This window comes from Stenella coeruleoalba (genome assembly GCF_951394435.1).
Source record: "Stenella coeruleoalba genome assembly, chromosome: 3".
Classification (NCBI taxonomy): Eukaryota; Metazoa; Chordata; class Mammalia; order Artiodactyla; family Delphinidae; genus Stenella; species Stenella coeruleoalba.
Window position 1 is genome coordinate 81,699,040 of NC_137148.1, and position 16,343 is coordinate 81,715,382.

A 16,343-nucleotide genomic window follows, 5' to 3' on the forward strand; every position below is an offset into this window, starting at 1 on the left:
GGCTTTTGTATAGTGACCTTATATGTTTCCAGTGAATGTGCTATAATTACTTGTTAGTTCCTAGAGATTTCAGGTAGATTCTTTGTTTTCTACGTAGATGATCACTCTCTCTGCAAGAATAGTTTTATTTCTACCTTTTGAATCTGTATTTTTTTTAAATTTCTTCTTCTTTATAAAATTTTTGTCCTATTGCACTAAGTAGAACTTCCAGTAAAAAGTTAAATAGGCATGCTGATCTTAGGAGGGAAGTGTCCAGTCTCTAACCACTTAGAATCATCTTAGTGCTAGGTGTTCTGTAGGCAGGGTTTTTTATTTGTTTGTTTTTGTTTTGATCAAGTGAGGAAGTTTCCACTTATTCCTAGTTTGCCGAGAGTTAGTATCATGAATGAGTACTGGCTTTTGTCAAATGCTGTTTCTAAATCAATTGATATTTGGGTTTTCTTCTTTAGCCAGTTACTGTGGTGAATTACACTGATTGATGTTTTAAATGCTGAACCTACTCTGCTCCCCTGGCATATATCCCATTTGGTATATAATTTTTTCTCACATTTTTGGATTCATTTGCAAATATTTTATTTAGAATTTTTTTGTTCTCTGTTCATGAGAATTTCTGGATGATAGTTTTCTCCCCATGTAATGTCTTCATCTGATTTAGTTTATGGTAGGACTAGCCTCACAGAATATAGTAGGAAATGTTTCTTCTGCTTCACTGTGTTGGATGGAATATTCCATAAATGTCAATTAAATCAAATGGATTAAAAGTGCTGTACAGGTCATCCATATCCTTACTGATTTTCTGCCTGCTTTATAAATTCATTACCAGCAGAAGGGTATTGGCGTCTCCAACTATAATAGTGTATTCTGTCTCAAAATAAAAGTTAAAAAATGGAAGAGAAATCAACTTAAAAAAATCAGCAACTAAAATATCAGAATATGGAGCAGGAAAAGAGTAAAAATCCATCAGGGCTGTGTTCTGAGTACTGGGGAAAGTGTGTCCATGAATATTTAGTCCTTAGAAGGCCAGCTGTGGCAGGTTCATGTTTCCCGTTTGCAGTAACAAATTTGGGGGAAGGAATTGCTCACTTGGAATCACATTTCCCAGCCTTCCTCCAGCTTGAATTTAGGTAGGTTCATGTGACCCTTTCTAGGCCACAGAATGGTTGCAGAAGTGAGGTATATATATTTCAAGCCACAGTTTGTGAAAGACCTATAACTTCTTCACCTTTTCTCTTTTCATTTCAGACTTGATGGCAAAACTCAGGGCAATTTGGGGAGTTACTTTTCTAGATGGCACAGCTTTTGTAGCTGGAACCCCAAAGACTGTGTGGAACAGAACATGGCTCACCCACCCCTGGAATGTCACATAACTAAGATTTTTTTTTTACTGTGTTCAGCCACCGAGTTTATCTATATCTGTTACAGTGCGTATTGTTACCACAACAAATATGATAATCTGCTGTCCATCCCTTACCATAAGACTTGGAGGGATAGAAAAAAGGACAACAGACAGCTGCAGAAAATGACAGGCAACTTACAAAAGCAAAATAAAACAAAACTACAATAATAATAGCAAATTTTTAAAATGCAGGCTTATTTAGGACTGTGATTTAAAGAGAAAGTAATATTTCTTGCCAGCCATGAAGAATTAGAATCTAGTGATGTGATGTTGTAACTACTTACCTAATTAACTTTCAAGTTTCTGGAAAACCACAAGTGAAAAACTCCCTCACTAAAAGTAAATAACAATATATTCTTACCTGAATGTACAGTGTTTTGTTCATGTCACCCCCATAACCACAAAATGAGAAAAGGTATAAATTCTTTTCCACTGAAGTAAAATTATGCACTTTAACATTTTTAGTGTTATTTTTAAAAAGCATAAACCATGAGTTGACAAATAAAATTGCATAAGTTCATTTTCAAGTAATTGGGAAAAATTATCTCCAAAACCAACACATGCACACACATACACACTCACACACACACACGTACACATACAACAATTTTCCTTCTTTTCTAGGAAATAAAAACAAGTTATGGAAGATAATTCTCCACATATTCCCACATTTAAACAATATACCATCAGATAAAACACAAAAGATTAAAAGGGAATTGAAACTTGACAAAGTAGCTTCTTTAGCATATCAAAACATAACTAATACAAATATGAAAATAAAATTATAGTTCAAAATTTTTTTCCGAGGTGTAAAAAATGACTGAAGGAAATGAATGAGATTCACAGATTTTAGAAAACAACAGCCCTGAATTACACAGTCCTTCATGAGCTCTGTTAGCATTTACTACCTCTCTCAAATTACAAAATTTTCATTTGGTAATTAGAAAAGAGTATTTGTCTTTAAATTTTATATGGTATGCCTGTGTTCAAATTCAGATCTCTAATTCACATTCACGTCATAATATATTAAAATAAACAATTGTCTTGGGAAATTTTATTAATAAGGATGGGTGTATTTTCAGCCTAGTGCATATGAGTAAATCTGAGCCACAAGGCTCAGAAGAAAAGGAAGAATCAAAAAAGGGAAAAAAATAATAAAAAATAATTAAGTAATATAAAAAATAAAATTAAAAAAAGGAAGAGAGCAACCAAACCAATAAACAAATCCACCAATGATAACAAGCACTAAATACTAAACTAAGATAAACATACAAATCAGAAACAAATCAGTCTCAGAAAGCAAACCCCAAGTCTACAGTTGCTCCCAAAGTCCACTGCCTCAATTTTGGGAACATTCGTTGTCTCTTCAGGTATTCCACAGATGCTGGGTTCATCAAGTTGATTGTGGAAATTTAATCTGCTGCTCCTGAGGCTGCATGGAGAAATTTCCCTTTCCCTTTGTTTGCACAGCTCCTGGAGTTCAGCTTTGGTTTTGGCCTCAATTCTGCATGTAGGTCGCCCTCAGGTGTCTGTTCCCCACCCAGAGAGGAGCGGGTTAAAGCAGCGGCTGATTAGGGCTCTGTTGCTCACTAAGGCCGGGAGGGGGTTGGGTACAGTGGTCATAATTGGAATGTAGTCTGAGCCTGCAGCGGCAGAGGCCAGCATGACATTGCAACAGCCTGAGGCGCACGCTGTGTGTTCCTGACCTGTGCTTGCACACAGGATTCTTGGTAGCAGCGACAGCAGCGTTAGCATATCATGCCCGTCTTTGGGGTCCAAGCTGACAGCTGCATCTTGGCCCATCTCTGGAGCTCGCTTAGGCAGTGCTCTGCCTTCTGTGCGCAGACAGGGAAGGAATCCCCTCTCCTCTTGCACCCTGAAACGATGGCCCCTTGCCTCTCCAGCAGGTCCAGACTTTTTCCCGGACTCCCTCCCGGCTAGTTGTGCCGCCCTAGCCCCCTTCAGCCTGTCTTCAAGCAGCCAACCCCAGTCTTCTCCCTGGGATCTGATCTCTGAAGCCTGAGCCTCAGCTCCCAGCCCCCACCTGCCCCGGCAGGTGAGCAGACAAGCGTCTCAGATTGCTGAGGTCGGCACCGATCCTCTGTGCGGGAGTCTCTCTGCTTTGTCCTCTGCACCCCTGTTGCTTCACTCTCCTCCGAAGCTCTGAAGCTTCCCTCCTTCCCACCTCGCATCCCTGCCAGTGAAGGGGCTCCCTAGTGTGTGGAAACTTTTCTTCCTTCACAGCTCCCTCCCAGAGGTGCAGGTCCTGTTCCTATTCTTTCGTCTCTGTTTTTTCTTTTGCCGTACCCAGGTACATGGGGATTTTCTTGCCTTTTGGGAAGTCTGAGGTCTTCTGCCAGCATTCAGTAGGTGTTCTATAGGAGTTGTTCCACATGTAGATGTATTTTTGATGTATTTGTGGGGAGGAAGGTCATCTCCACATTTTACTCCTCCGCCATCTTGAAGGTCTCCCATGTGGGCGGTGCGTGCAGCTGCCATGCACTGGAGGAACTCAGGTGTCCAGTGGTTCCAGAAGTCTCACTCTGAACCGCTCCTTTTCCTCTCAAGCTTTACCAAAGTGCCTCTTCTCATGGCACTTGAGGGGCTGGGAGTATGGTGCACAGGGCAGCAGGCACTGCGCTCCATCACGTCTGGGCAACCCGACTGGCTATGATGATTCAGTGAGTTAAAAGAGTGCTTAGAAGACTGCCTGGTAACTTGTAACATTTAAACAAAAATGAGTGAATGATGGTGATGATGATTCTAATTTGCTGCCTAAACTTTCTGTACTACCACACATGGTGGCAAGAGGGTATAAATTACAGTTAATATGTACTATTTGCACAGATAAAGGCCAGAGTTGGGAGAGTAAAAATGCTATGTATTGCCATGTGACAGGAGCTAAGCTAAACAATGGAGATGGTGATGAAATGGTGAACAAAATATATGAGTAAATTAATAAGAGTTAACCATCTAGTATATAAAAAGGAAGTATATAGGATACGATATGAACATGCTACATGATAATAACTTGTGCATACACATACATTTTGGTCTCTTCTCTGATCTCTTATGTATGGGGTATGTATCTTATAAAATTTGTTGAATTCCGTTGATTTTTGTGTATGAGCTACAATATCTTACTTATATGTTTAATTCTAGGAGCACAGTTCCATGCCTTCTATATTTCTACCACCCTGCACTTAATTATATCTCAACTTTGGACCTGAGTGTCTTAGCACCTAGGATAAAATTATAGGATAAATTCTATAAATTTCATGTTTAGCTAATGTGAGATTTTATGCATTTCTCTGAGAACCTTGAGAAGACACTCCTTTATAAAAATTAGCACAACCTTAAAATAGAAATGATAGGAATTATAATCATATTGCAATGATTAGAGACTGAACTGCTGACCCTCAAACTTTGCAGATCTTCTTGAACTGAAACCTATTTCTTTCTTGAAAAAGACATATATAGTCCAACACTTCTCCGTCATGAACCAGGGAGCAAAGCAATAAATCTCCACTTCAGAGGATGGCAGAATTCATTCTCCTATGAATGGGAGAAAGAGTCCTGGCTGAATTCAGCCTCAAAAGCCACTACAGAAAACACAGCTTTGAAAAAGTTGTCAACCAGATGTGGAAGAAATGAGTAGACTATGGTAGGCTAGATGGGAGTGCAAAAGGGGGCATATTGATAATTAACATCAAGTGATAATGCTATAGATGATGTTATGCTGAGATCAGTGAATACAGCTGTCCATTCACTCTCACTGCTCACTAATTCCAGTGGAATCACTACCACTACAGAATCAAAAATCAAACAGCAAACACTGCTGTATGATTTAAACGCTGAAATATGTTAGATAATGAACTTTTTGCAACAAGTTATATGCTTAACTAAGTACATAAAACAGCTAACACCCAGAGAGCACTTCATATGTGAAAGGTATTATTCCAATTTTGCAAATACTGCACATGCTAAGTAATTAAATGCTCACAACAACTCTGTGAGGTGGTGCTATTTATCCTCATTTTACAGATGAAGAGACTGAGGCACAGGGAAATTTAGTGACTTGCCTGCAGGAAGCCAGACTCTATAATCTGATCGCTGATTATTCACGGTAACTCAACAGTTATTTTCCCATTCATCTGCCAACCATGGCCCCAAATTAAAACAGATAAATAAGTATAGCAAGAGGCCTACAGTACACTGAGAAGAAGCCTAGAGGTAACAAGACTCCTGAAGAAACTGAAGAGCTAATGAGTCATCTGTTAATAAACTGTGAATTTCTTTTTTTAGTGTCTTTCTCAATCTGGCATCTTTCACAACCACTAAGTAAATTTTCAGAAACAATGAACAGTAGAAATAATAAAGCCTGTGGTAAGTGTTGGTTTATTTGCCTTCTAAGCTGTAGCCATAACTTTGTACTTCTATCCTTCAGCAACTGAATTTATAATTCCAGCCAACATGAATGAGAAATTCTCAAAATGTTTAGAGACCCCTGCAAATATCTACATGGTCCTGAAGCTCTTGAACCTACTGCATACCCACTGAGGCACTGTGTCCACTGTCTGGAGAGGGAGCCCCTGATGATCAGGCTGCACCACAGTATCTTCCCTGATCATGTAGTTCCACAAAGATATAACAGCACTTCAGTTCTGGAGTGAAATTATTCTTCCTACACACTGTACGAGGCCCTGATTCCTCTTAGAAATAGTGAGGAACCGAATGTGGACAAAAGAGTTAAATATTATGGTCACTACTTAATGAGCCAATAGAGAACCTTAGGAGCTTGTCACAATGCTGATGATGTTCTGCCCTGCAACACAAGCATGCATACATATGTGTGTATACATACATACATACATACATACATATACTGTTTTGCCTTTTTGTAGCAGTGGTTTTGTCCAATTCATCTCTATGTTTCTTAAAATAGTTACTACAAAACCTGCCAGTTCTAGGCACTGATACTTACACCTGTATGCATTAGGTTTAATTATTTATATGTTCAGCCCTCTGCTTTCCTCATCTTTGAAAGAAAAATGGAAATAATACAACACAGGATTTGGAAGAGGATTAAGGGCAATAAAATATATAAGCACCAGCACCTTTTAATCTATCAATAAATATTATCTGCTATTATTATTATTATTTTATCAGTTAATTTGAACTTCATGTTAACCTTTGAGATAGCTGAGAATTTGAAAGTAAAGAGAGTTTCAGAAAGGCCAACTTAATTGCTGAAATTATTATCTGTAATAAGGGGAAGACTGACAATTCTTTTACTGAGTAGTTTGTTAAAACTGAACTTGATTTAGAAGTTAATAGATCATTTTTCATACCTGAGCCTCAACCAATCCTATTTTAGCCATCTTTTTTCATTTTTAAAGACATGTATAAAAAAGGCTATGGTTAAGTCAGCATTTTCCAAATTATTTGGGACATATGTTCATATGTATCCTCCTTCCTCCCTAAACAAAAAGGATTAGAGATTTCCAGTTTACGCTCACACAGATAAACAGCTTGGGAGTCATCACTCCCATCCTGTCAATATGGAAAAAGCTGAACAAACTAAAAATCAACAACTCTGCTTAGATCCATCAGAGAATTGAGGGCAAACTTCTGACCAGAAAACTGGAGAGAAAGAAGAATATAGTGAAGAGCAGCTTACTCAGAGTAGAAGGAGCTGGAGCCAGTAACTTCCAGGAACACATAAACATTAACTGATTAATTGCTGGAGGCTGACTGTGAACTAGCTTCAGAACTAAAAACTCCAAGAGGCCCAGTTTTAGAGGGGGGGGCCTCACACTTGGACAAGATTTATCTCCAAGAGCCCCACTAGGTTCTCATGGTGAAGACTGGACTGTGCTTCTTAGGTCAGGAGGAGGGGGACAGTAACCGTTCTGAAATATGCCCAGAGCTTTCTGTCTCCATAACAAAAGCCTGCCCTGAAGAGAAAAAAACTTTACCAGAACCTTAAATGATTTAGGGGAAGAGGAACACACAACATGACTCCCTTCTAGGCTTCCTGTATCTCCTAAGGGGAGGATAAAAGGGTAAACAACTTTTCTGAAGGCCAAAGCCAAGAGACTCTGGCCCTCCAAAATATGGAGATTTAGTCATAAGATTATAGAAAGCTTCCCCTCCTAAATATCCTATGACCACATCAAGAGGACTCCAAGATAACATGGATTACAAATTAAAGAACTGAAAGCTACAGGGTCTAATCTAGATGGAGTTTCTAGGGAAATCCAAAGACAAAGGAGAAGACAAGATAAGGACAGCAGAGGAAACTGAATCCTCTGACACACACATTAAACATAGCTTAATTCCAGCCAGATAAACATAAATCCACACACTAAAGGCCTATTTAACTAAGTACATATTAGGTGATACATCATGTCTGGGTTTCAACCAAAAATTAAAAGCCATGACAAAAGACAAGGAAAATACACAGCCTAAGAATAAAAAGCAAGCAAGAGAACTAGACACAGATATGGCCGAAATCTTGGAATTATAAGACATGAATTTTTAAATAACTGTAATTAAGGGCACTAATGGAAAAAGTGGACAACAGCAAGAATAGATGGATAATGAAAGCTGAGAGATGGCAACTCTATGAAAGAATTTTTTTAATAGTAGACATAAAAAAAAACCCACAACACTGTAACAGAAATAAAGAATGCCTTTGATGAATTCATTAGTAAACTGTACGTAACTGAGGAAAGACTCAGCGGGTTTGAAGATATGTTAATGGAAACTTCCCAAATCGAAAAGCAAAAAGAAAAAGGAATGAAAAAAAATAGAACAGAATATCCAAGAATTGTGGGACAACTATAAAAGATGTAACATATGTTTAATGGAAATGCCAGAATGAGAAGAAAGAGATAATCAATAAACAACCTATAACAGGAACAGAAAAGAGTTTTATTTGAGCCAAACTGAGGATTATAGCCTGGAAGACATGGAATCAACAGCACTTGAATTGTGTTCTGCTTGACTACAAAATGGGGAAGTCTTATAAAGGCAAAAACCACAAAATTACATAAGTTGTTTGCCAAGAATTAGGATTGGAGTTGCCAAGAAGCAAGGGTGCTTATTAAAAGTAAGGATTTGTTGGGGTCCAAAATGGCTGCATAGTTACAAGGGGAGACCTTGAGACCATAAAGTTGCTGCTGGCAGCTGCTATAGCAGATATTGTTTTGAGAAAGGCTAGTGGTGTCCTTGGGTCTGATACAGTTCAGAAAATTCAGGTTCTCAGTGATGTAGGAACGTGTCTGAAATCACATCCATAATGGCCACCTGGCTCCATCATGGATGCCTGAACCATAGTTACTCCATTTTGATTTTTAAATGCATTCTTTTCTTTAATGGTTAAAGCAGATATACAATATACGTTTGACATACCACAAAACAGGCTCTTCTGGTTAGCATAAAATTTAAGTAAAATCATGTAGAATCTAGAATGACTTCCTCATGCCTCAGTATGTGAAAATTTCTTCCATCAGAAAGAAAGAAACAGAAGATATACCTGAAATAATAATGGATAAGAGTCTTCCAAAATTAATGACAGATAACAAATCACAGATCCAGGAAGCTCTGAAAAAACCAAGCAGGATAGATATCAAAAATGTATAACTAGGTATATCCATATTCAAACTGCAGAACACCAAAGGTAAATAAAAAAATCTAGAAAGAAGCCAGGAGGTGGGTGGGGGGTGGGATAACTTACCTATAGAGAAACAAAGATATATATTACATTGGACTTCTCTTTAGAAAACTTGCACACAAGAAGAGGATGGAGTGAAATATTTGAAGTGTTGAAAGAAGAAATTCAGTAAAACAGAATTCTGTATCTAACATAAGTATCTTCCAAAAGTGGAGAGGAAAAAGTCTTTCTGAAACAAACAAAAAATGAGGGAATTTGGTCACTAGTGAATGTTAAAAGAAGTCCTTCAGAAAGAAAGAAAATATGTTTTACACTCAGATCTACACTTGGGGGCAGATAAGAGCAAAGTGAAAAGGGTGGATGGCTTACTATGTCATATGGCTCTGTGAGACTGAGAAGAGGCATAGAACCCAAGGTTTCTCCACCAGGTGGGAGAGAGAAACTGGAGCATGCCTCCAAAGCCCCAGCCTCTGGGTGTGCCGCTCAAGAGGCTAGTTTCTGTCTTGCCTCCGTTGGAGATGGAACCCTTATAGTTTGATGGGGGCAACTAGGAATAAAGGAAAAGGGGCAGGCAATCTGCTGTGCCCAGTATACCTCAGCAAATTTGGGAGAAGGCACAGAACTCAAGGCTTCTCCACAGGGAAGGAGGAGGAGAAGTAAAATGTGCCTCCAAAGTCCTGGCCAGAGGTATAGCAGTGAGACACCAGAGAGAGCAGGAGATTATGGGCTTGTTCAAAGAAAGAGAAAGCAGAAAAATCCACTCTAATTAGGAATCTGAGTGAGTCCAGAGAATACACATCCATAGGAAGCTTAGATAGGCTCCCAGAATCTCTAGTGAATTAGTGAAGGTCTTCTCTGTCAAAGCCAGGCTATAAAGACTGAGAGGTGGCTGTTTCTTCAAATGCAGATACCAATACAAAGCCAAAAGGAACACAAGAATCAGGGAAACAATACAATCAACAGAACAAATGTCTACAAATAGTATCAATAAATGCTGCACAGGGTGTGGAGAAAAAGGAACCCTCTTACACTGTTGGTGTGGAAAACAATATGAACATTCCTTAAAAAACTAAAAATAGAGCTACCATATGATCCAGCAATCCGACTCCTATGCATGTATCAAGAAAACATGAAAACTCTTAATTCAAAAAGATACATGAACACCAACGTTCATAGCAGCACTATATACAATAGCCAAGACATGGAAGCATCCTAAGTGTCCATCAACAGATGAATGGGTAAAGAAGATGTTTTATGTGTGTGTGTGTGTGTGTGTGTGTGTGTGTGTGTGTGTACATGGATGGATGGACCGTGGATGGACCTAGAGATTATCATAGTAAGTGAAATCAGACAGAGAAAGACAAATATCACATGGTATCGCTTATATGTGGAATCTAAAAAAAATGATACAAATGAACTTATTTACAAAATAGAAACAGACTCACAGACACAGAAAACAAATTTATGGTTACCAAAGGGGAAAGGTGGGAAGGGATAAGTTAGGAGTTTGGGATTAACAGATACACACTACTATATATAAAATAAATAATAAGGACCTACTGTATAGAACAGGGAACTATATCTTGTGATAAGCTATAATGGAAAAGAATCTGAAAAAGAATATAAAAAACTGAATCACACTGCTCTACACCTAAAACTAACACAGTATTGTAAATCAACTATAGTCCAGTAAAAAAGATTTTAAAAAATCAAGTACACAATCAACAGAACAAAATAAATCTCAAATAACTGACCCTAAAGAAATTGAGACTGAGGAGTGATGCCATCATCATGATGGAATAAACCCGAGAAAGCAAGGAGGGATCCTCCCCTAGAGGTTTCAGTGTGACCACAGCCCTGCCAACACCTTGAATTTGAACTTCTAGCATCCCAAACTGTGAGAGAATAAAATTATGTTGTCTTAAGCCATTCAGTTCATAGTAATTAGTTATGGCAGCCCTAGAAAGCTAAGACAGTTTGTGTTTGTTTGTTTATGGCTGTACTGCATGGCATGCAGAAACTTAGTTCCCCCACCAGGGATCAAACCTGTATCCCCTGCAGTGGAAGCGTGGTGTCCTAACCACTGGACTGCCAGGGAATTCCCTTAGACAGTTTATTTAACAACAAAAGCAGAAAAACAATTCCTACTTCACTCTATGGGGCCAGCCTTGCCATAATACCCAATCAATGAAGACATCACAAGGAAAGAAACCTATAGACCAATAATTTCATAGACACAGACCCAAAAATCCTAAATAAAATATTTGCAAATGAGTCTAAAAATTTAAGAATTGTACCCCATGACCAAGTCAAATTTATACCAGGCAATCAAGGAAGATTCAACACACACACAAAAATCAATGTAATTTGAGACATCAACTGGCGAGACAGAAAAAAACATAATCATATCACCTGATGCAGAAAAATCATTTGACAAAATTCAACACCCATTCATGGTTAAAAACTCTCAGCAAAATAGCAATAAAGGGAAACTTACTCCCTTGTTAAAGAATGCCTGCAAAACATCTAGAGCTCATATGATTCTTAGTGGTGGGAGACTGGAAGCTTTTCTAAGATGGGAAACAAGGCAAGGATGTCCTCTCTCATCATTCCTATTCAACATTTTATTGGAAGTTCCAGCTAGTTCAGTAGACCCACAAAAAAGAAAGAAAAGGAAAGAAAAAAGGAAGAAAGAAAGATGAGAAGGAAAGGAAGGAAAGGAAAGAAAAGAAATACAAGGTATACAGGTTGAAAACAAACAAATAAAACTTCCTTTGTTTCAGACAGAATGAGTATCTAATTAGAAAACTTAGAATCTACCAAAAATCTCTTGTAACTAATAATCGATTATAATAAGCTCACAGGAAACATACAAGATAAATATACAAAAGCAAATAACTTTCCTATATAACAGCAATGCAGAATTAAATGTGAAATAAAAAAATAATTTACAATAGTACCATAAATGTATTCTGAGTATAAATCCACTAAAATATGTACAGGTGTTGCTGAAAACTACAAAGCCCTGATGAAAGACTTCAAAGAGGATTTACATAGAGGGACCTTCAAGATGGCGAAGGAGTAAGATGTGGAGACCAGCTTCCTCCCCACAAACACATCAAAAATACATCTACATGTGCAACAACTCCTACAGGACACCTAATGAATGCTGGCAGAAAACCTCAGACTTCCCAAAAGGCAAGAAAATCCCCACATACCTGGGTAGGGCAAAGAGAAAAGAAAAAACAGAGACAAAAGAATAGGGACAGGACCTGCACCTCTGGGAGGGAGCTGTGAAGGAGGAAAAGTTTCCACACACTAGGAAGCCCCTTCACTGGTGGGGACAGGGGGTGGGTGTGGGGGGGAGCCACGGAGGAGAGTGCAGCAACAGGGGTGCAGAGGGCAAAGCAGAGAGATTCCCAGAGGATCAGTGCCGAACAGTACTCACCAGCCTGAGAGGCTTGTCTGCTCAACCGCTGGGGCGGGTGGGTGCTGGGAGCTGAGGCTTGGGCTTCGGAGGTCATATCCCAGGGAGAGGACTGGGGTTGGCTGTGTGAACACAGCCTGAAGGGGGCTAGTGCACCACAGCTAGCTGGGAGGTTGTCCAGGAAAAACTCTGGACCTGCCTAAGAGGCAAGAGACCATTGTTTCGGGGTGCAGGAGGAGAGAGGATTCAGAACACCTCCTAAAAGAGCTCCAAAGATGGGCACAAACCACGGCTTTCAGTGAGGATACCAGAGACAGGCATGAGACGCTAAGGCTGCTACTGCAGCCACCAAGAAGCCTGTGTGCGAGCACAGGTCACTATCCACACCTCCCTTCCCGGGAGCCTGTGCAGTCCGCCATTGCCAGGGTCCTGTAATCCAGGGACAACTTCCCCAGGAGAACACAAGGCGTTCCTCAGGCTGGTGCAATGTCATGCCAGCCTCTGCCACCGCAGGCTCACCCCGCATTCTGTACCCCTCCCGGCCTGAGTGAGCCAGAGTGCCCTAATCAGCTGTGACTTTAACTCTGTCCTATCTGGGTGGGGAAAAGATGCCCTCAGGTGACCTAAACACAGAGGTGGGCCCAAATCCAAAGCTGAACCATAGGAGTTGTGTGAACAAAGAAGAGAAAGGGAAATCTCTCCCAGCAGCCTCAGGAGAGGCAGATTAAATCTCCATAATCAACTTGATATACCCTGTATCTCTGTAATACATGAATAGACAAGGAATCATTCCAAAATTGAGGCGGTGGACATTGGGAGCAACTGTAGACTTGGGGTTTGCTTTCCACATCTAATTTGTTTCTGGTTTTATGTTCACCTTAGTTTAGTATTTAGACCTTATTACCATTGGTAAATTTGTTTATTGATTTGGCTGCTCTATTCCTTTTTTTCTTTATATATATATATATATATATATATAATTTTTTCCTTTTTCTCTTTTTGTGAGTGTGTATGTGTATGCTTCTTTGTGTGATCTGGTCTGTATAGCTTTGCTTTTACCATCTGTCCTAGGGTTCTGTCTGTCCGGTTTTGTTTTTTTTTTAGTATACTTTTCAGTGCTTGTTATCATTGGTGGATTTGTTTTCTGGTTTGGTTGCTCTCTTCTTTCTTACTTTTTTTTTTATTACTCATTTATTCTTTTATTTTAATAATTTAAAAAAATTTTTATTTAATAACTTTTCCTTCCTTCCTTCCTTGCTTCTTCCCTCCCTCCCTCCCTCCCTCCCTCCCTTCGTTCTCCCTTTTCTTCTGAACCATGTGGCTGACAGGGTCTTGGTGCTCCAGCTGGGTGTCAGACCTGAGCCCCTAAGGTGGGAGAGCCGAGTTCACGATATTGGTCCACCAGAGACCTCCCAGCCCCACGTAAAATCAAATGGTGAAAGTTCTCCCAGAGATCTCCATCTCAATGCTAAGACCAACTCCACTCAACAATCAGCAAGCTACAGTGCTGGACATCATCTGCCAAACAACTAGCAAGACAGGAACACAAACCCACCCATCAGCAGAGAGGCTCCCTGTAATCATAAGAAGTTCATAGATAGCCCAAAACACACCACTGGAGGCAGCCCTGCCACCAGAAAGAAAAGATCCAGCCTCATCCACCAGAACGCAGAAACCAGTCCCCTCCACCTGGAAGCCTACACAACCCACTGAACTGACCTTACCCACTGGGGCACACACCAAAAGCAATGGAAACTATGAACCTACAGCCTGTGAAAAGGAAACACCAAACACAGTAAGTTAAGCAAAATGAGAAGACAGAGAAATACACAGCAGATGAAGGAGCAAGGCAAAAACCTACCAAACCAAACAACTGAGGAGGAAACAGGCAGTCTACCTGAAAAAGAATTCAGAATAATGATAGTAAAGATGATCCAAAATCTTGGAAATAGAATGGAGAAAACACAAGAAATGTTTATTAAGACCTAGAAGAACTAAAGAGGAAACAAACAATGAGGAACAACACAATAAATTAAATTAATAATTCTCTAGAAGGAATCAATAGCAGAATAACTGAGGCAGAAGAATGGATAAGTGACCTGGAAAATAAAAGAGGGGAAATAACTACCACAGAACAGAATAAAGAAAAAAGAATGAAAAGAATTGAGGACAGTGTCAGAGAACTCTGGGACAACATTAAATGTACCAACATTCGAATTATAGGGATTCCCAGAAGAAAAGAAGAAAAAAGGGACTGAGAAAATATTTGAAAAGATTATAGTTGAAAACTTCCCTAATATGGGAAAGGAAATAGTCAATCAAGTCCAGGAAGCACACAGAGTCCCATACAGGATAAATCCAAGGAGAAAAACACCAAGACACATAATAATCAATCTGTCAAAAATTAAATACAAAGAAAACATATTAAACGCAGCAAGGGAAAAACAACAAATAACACACAAGGGAATCCCCATAAGGTTAACAGCTGATCTTTCAGCAGAAACTCTGCAAGCCAGAAGGGACTGGCAGGACATGTTTAAAGTGATGAAGGAGAGAAACCTACAACCGAGATTACTCTACCCAGCAAGGATCTCATTCAGATTTGATACAGAAATTAAAACCTTTACAGACAAGCAAAAGCTGAGAGAGTTCAGCACCACCAAACCAGCTTTATAACAAATGCTGAAGGATTTTTCTAGGCAAGAAACACAAGAGAAGGAAAAGACCTATAATAACAAACCCAAAACAATTAAGAAAATGGGAATAGAAACATACACATCAAATAACCACCTTTAATGTAAATGGATTGAATGCTCCAACCAAAAGACATAGACTGGCTGAATGGATACAAAAACAAGACCCATATATTTGCTGTCTACAAGAGACCCACTTCAGACCTGGGGACACATACAGACTGAAAGTGAGGGGACGGAAAAAGATATTGCATGCAAATGGAAATCAAAAGAAAGCTTGAGTAGCAATTCTCATATTACACAAAACAGACTTTAAAATAAAGACTATTACAGGAGACAAAGAAGGACAATACATAAAGATCAAGGGATCAATCTAAGAAGAAGATATAACAATTATATATATTTATGCAAACAACATACGAGCACCTCAATACATGAGGCAAATGCTAACAGCCATAAAAGGGGAAATCAACAGTAACACAATAATAGTAGGGGACTTTAACTCTCCACTTTTACCAATGGACAGATCAACCAAAATGAAAATAAATAAGGAAACACAAGCTTTAAATCATACATTAAGAAAGATGGACTTAATTGATATTTATAGGACATTCCATCCAAAAACAACAGAAAACACTTTCTTCTCAAGTGATCATGGAACATTCTCCAGGATAGATCATCTTGGGTCACAAATCAAGCCTTGGTAAATTTGAGAAAATTGAAGTCATATCAAGTATCCTTTCTGGCCACAACACTATGAAACTAGATATCAATTAGAGGAAAAAATCTGTAAAAAAATAAAACACACATGGAGGCCAACAATACACTACTAAATAACCAAGAGATCGCTGAAGAAATCAAAGAGCAAACCAAAAAATACCTAGAAACAAATGACAATGAAAACAGGATGACCCAAAACCTATGGGATGCAGCAAAAGAAGTTCTAAGAGGGAAGTTTATAGCAATACAATCCCACCTTAAGAAACAAGAAAAATCTCAAATAAACAGCCTAAACTTACACTTAAAGCAATTAGAGAAAGAAGAGAAAAAAACCCCCAAAGTTGGCAGATGGAAAGAAAGCATAAAGATGAGGTCAGAAATAAATGAAAAAGAAAGGAAGGAAACAATAGCAAAGATGAATAAAACTAA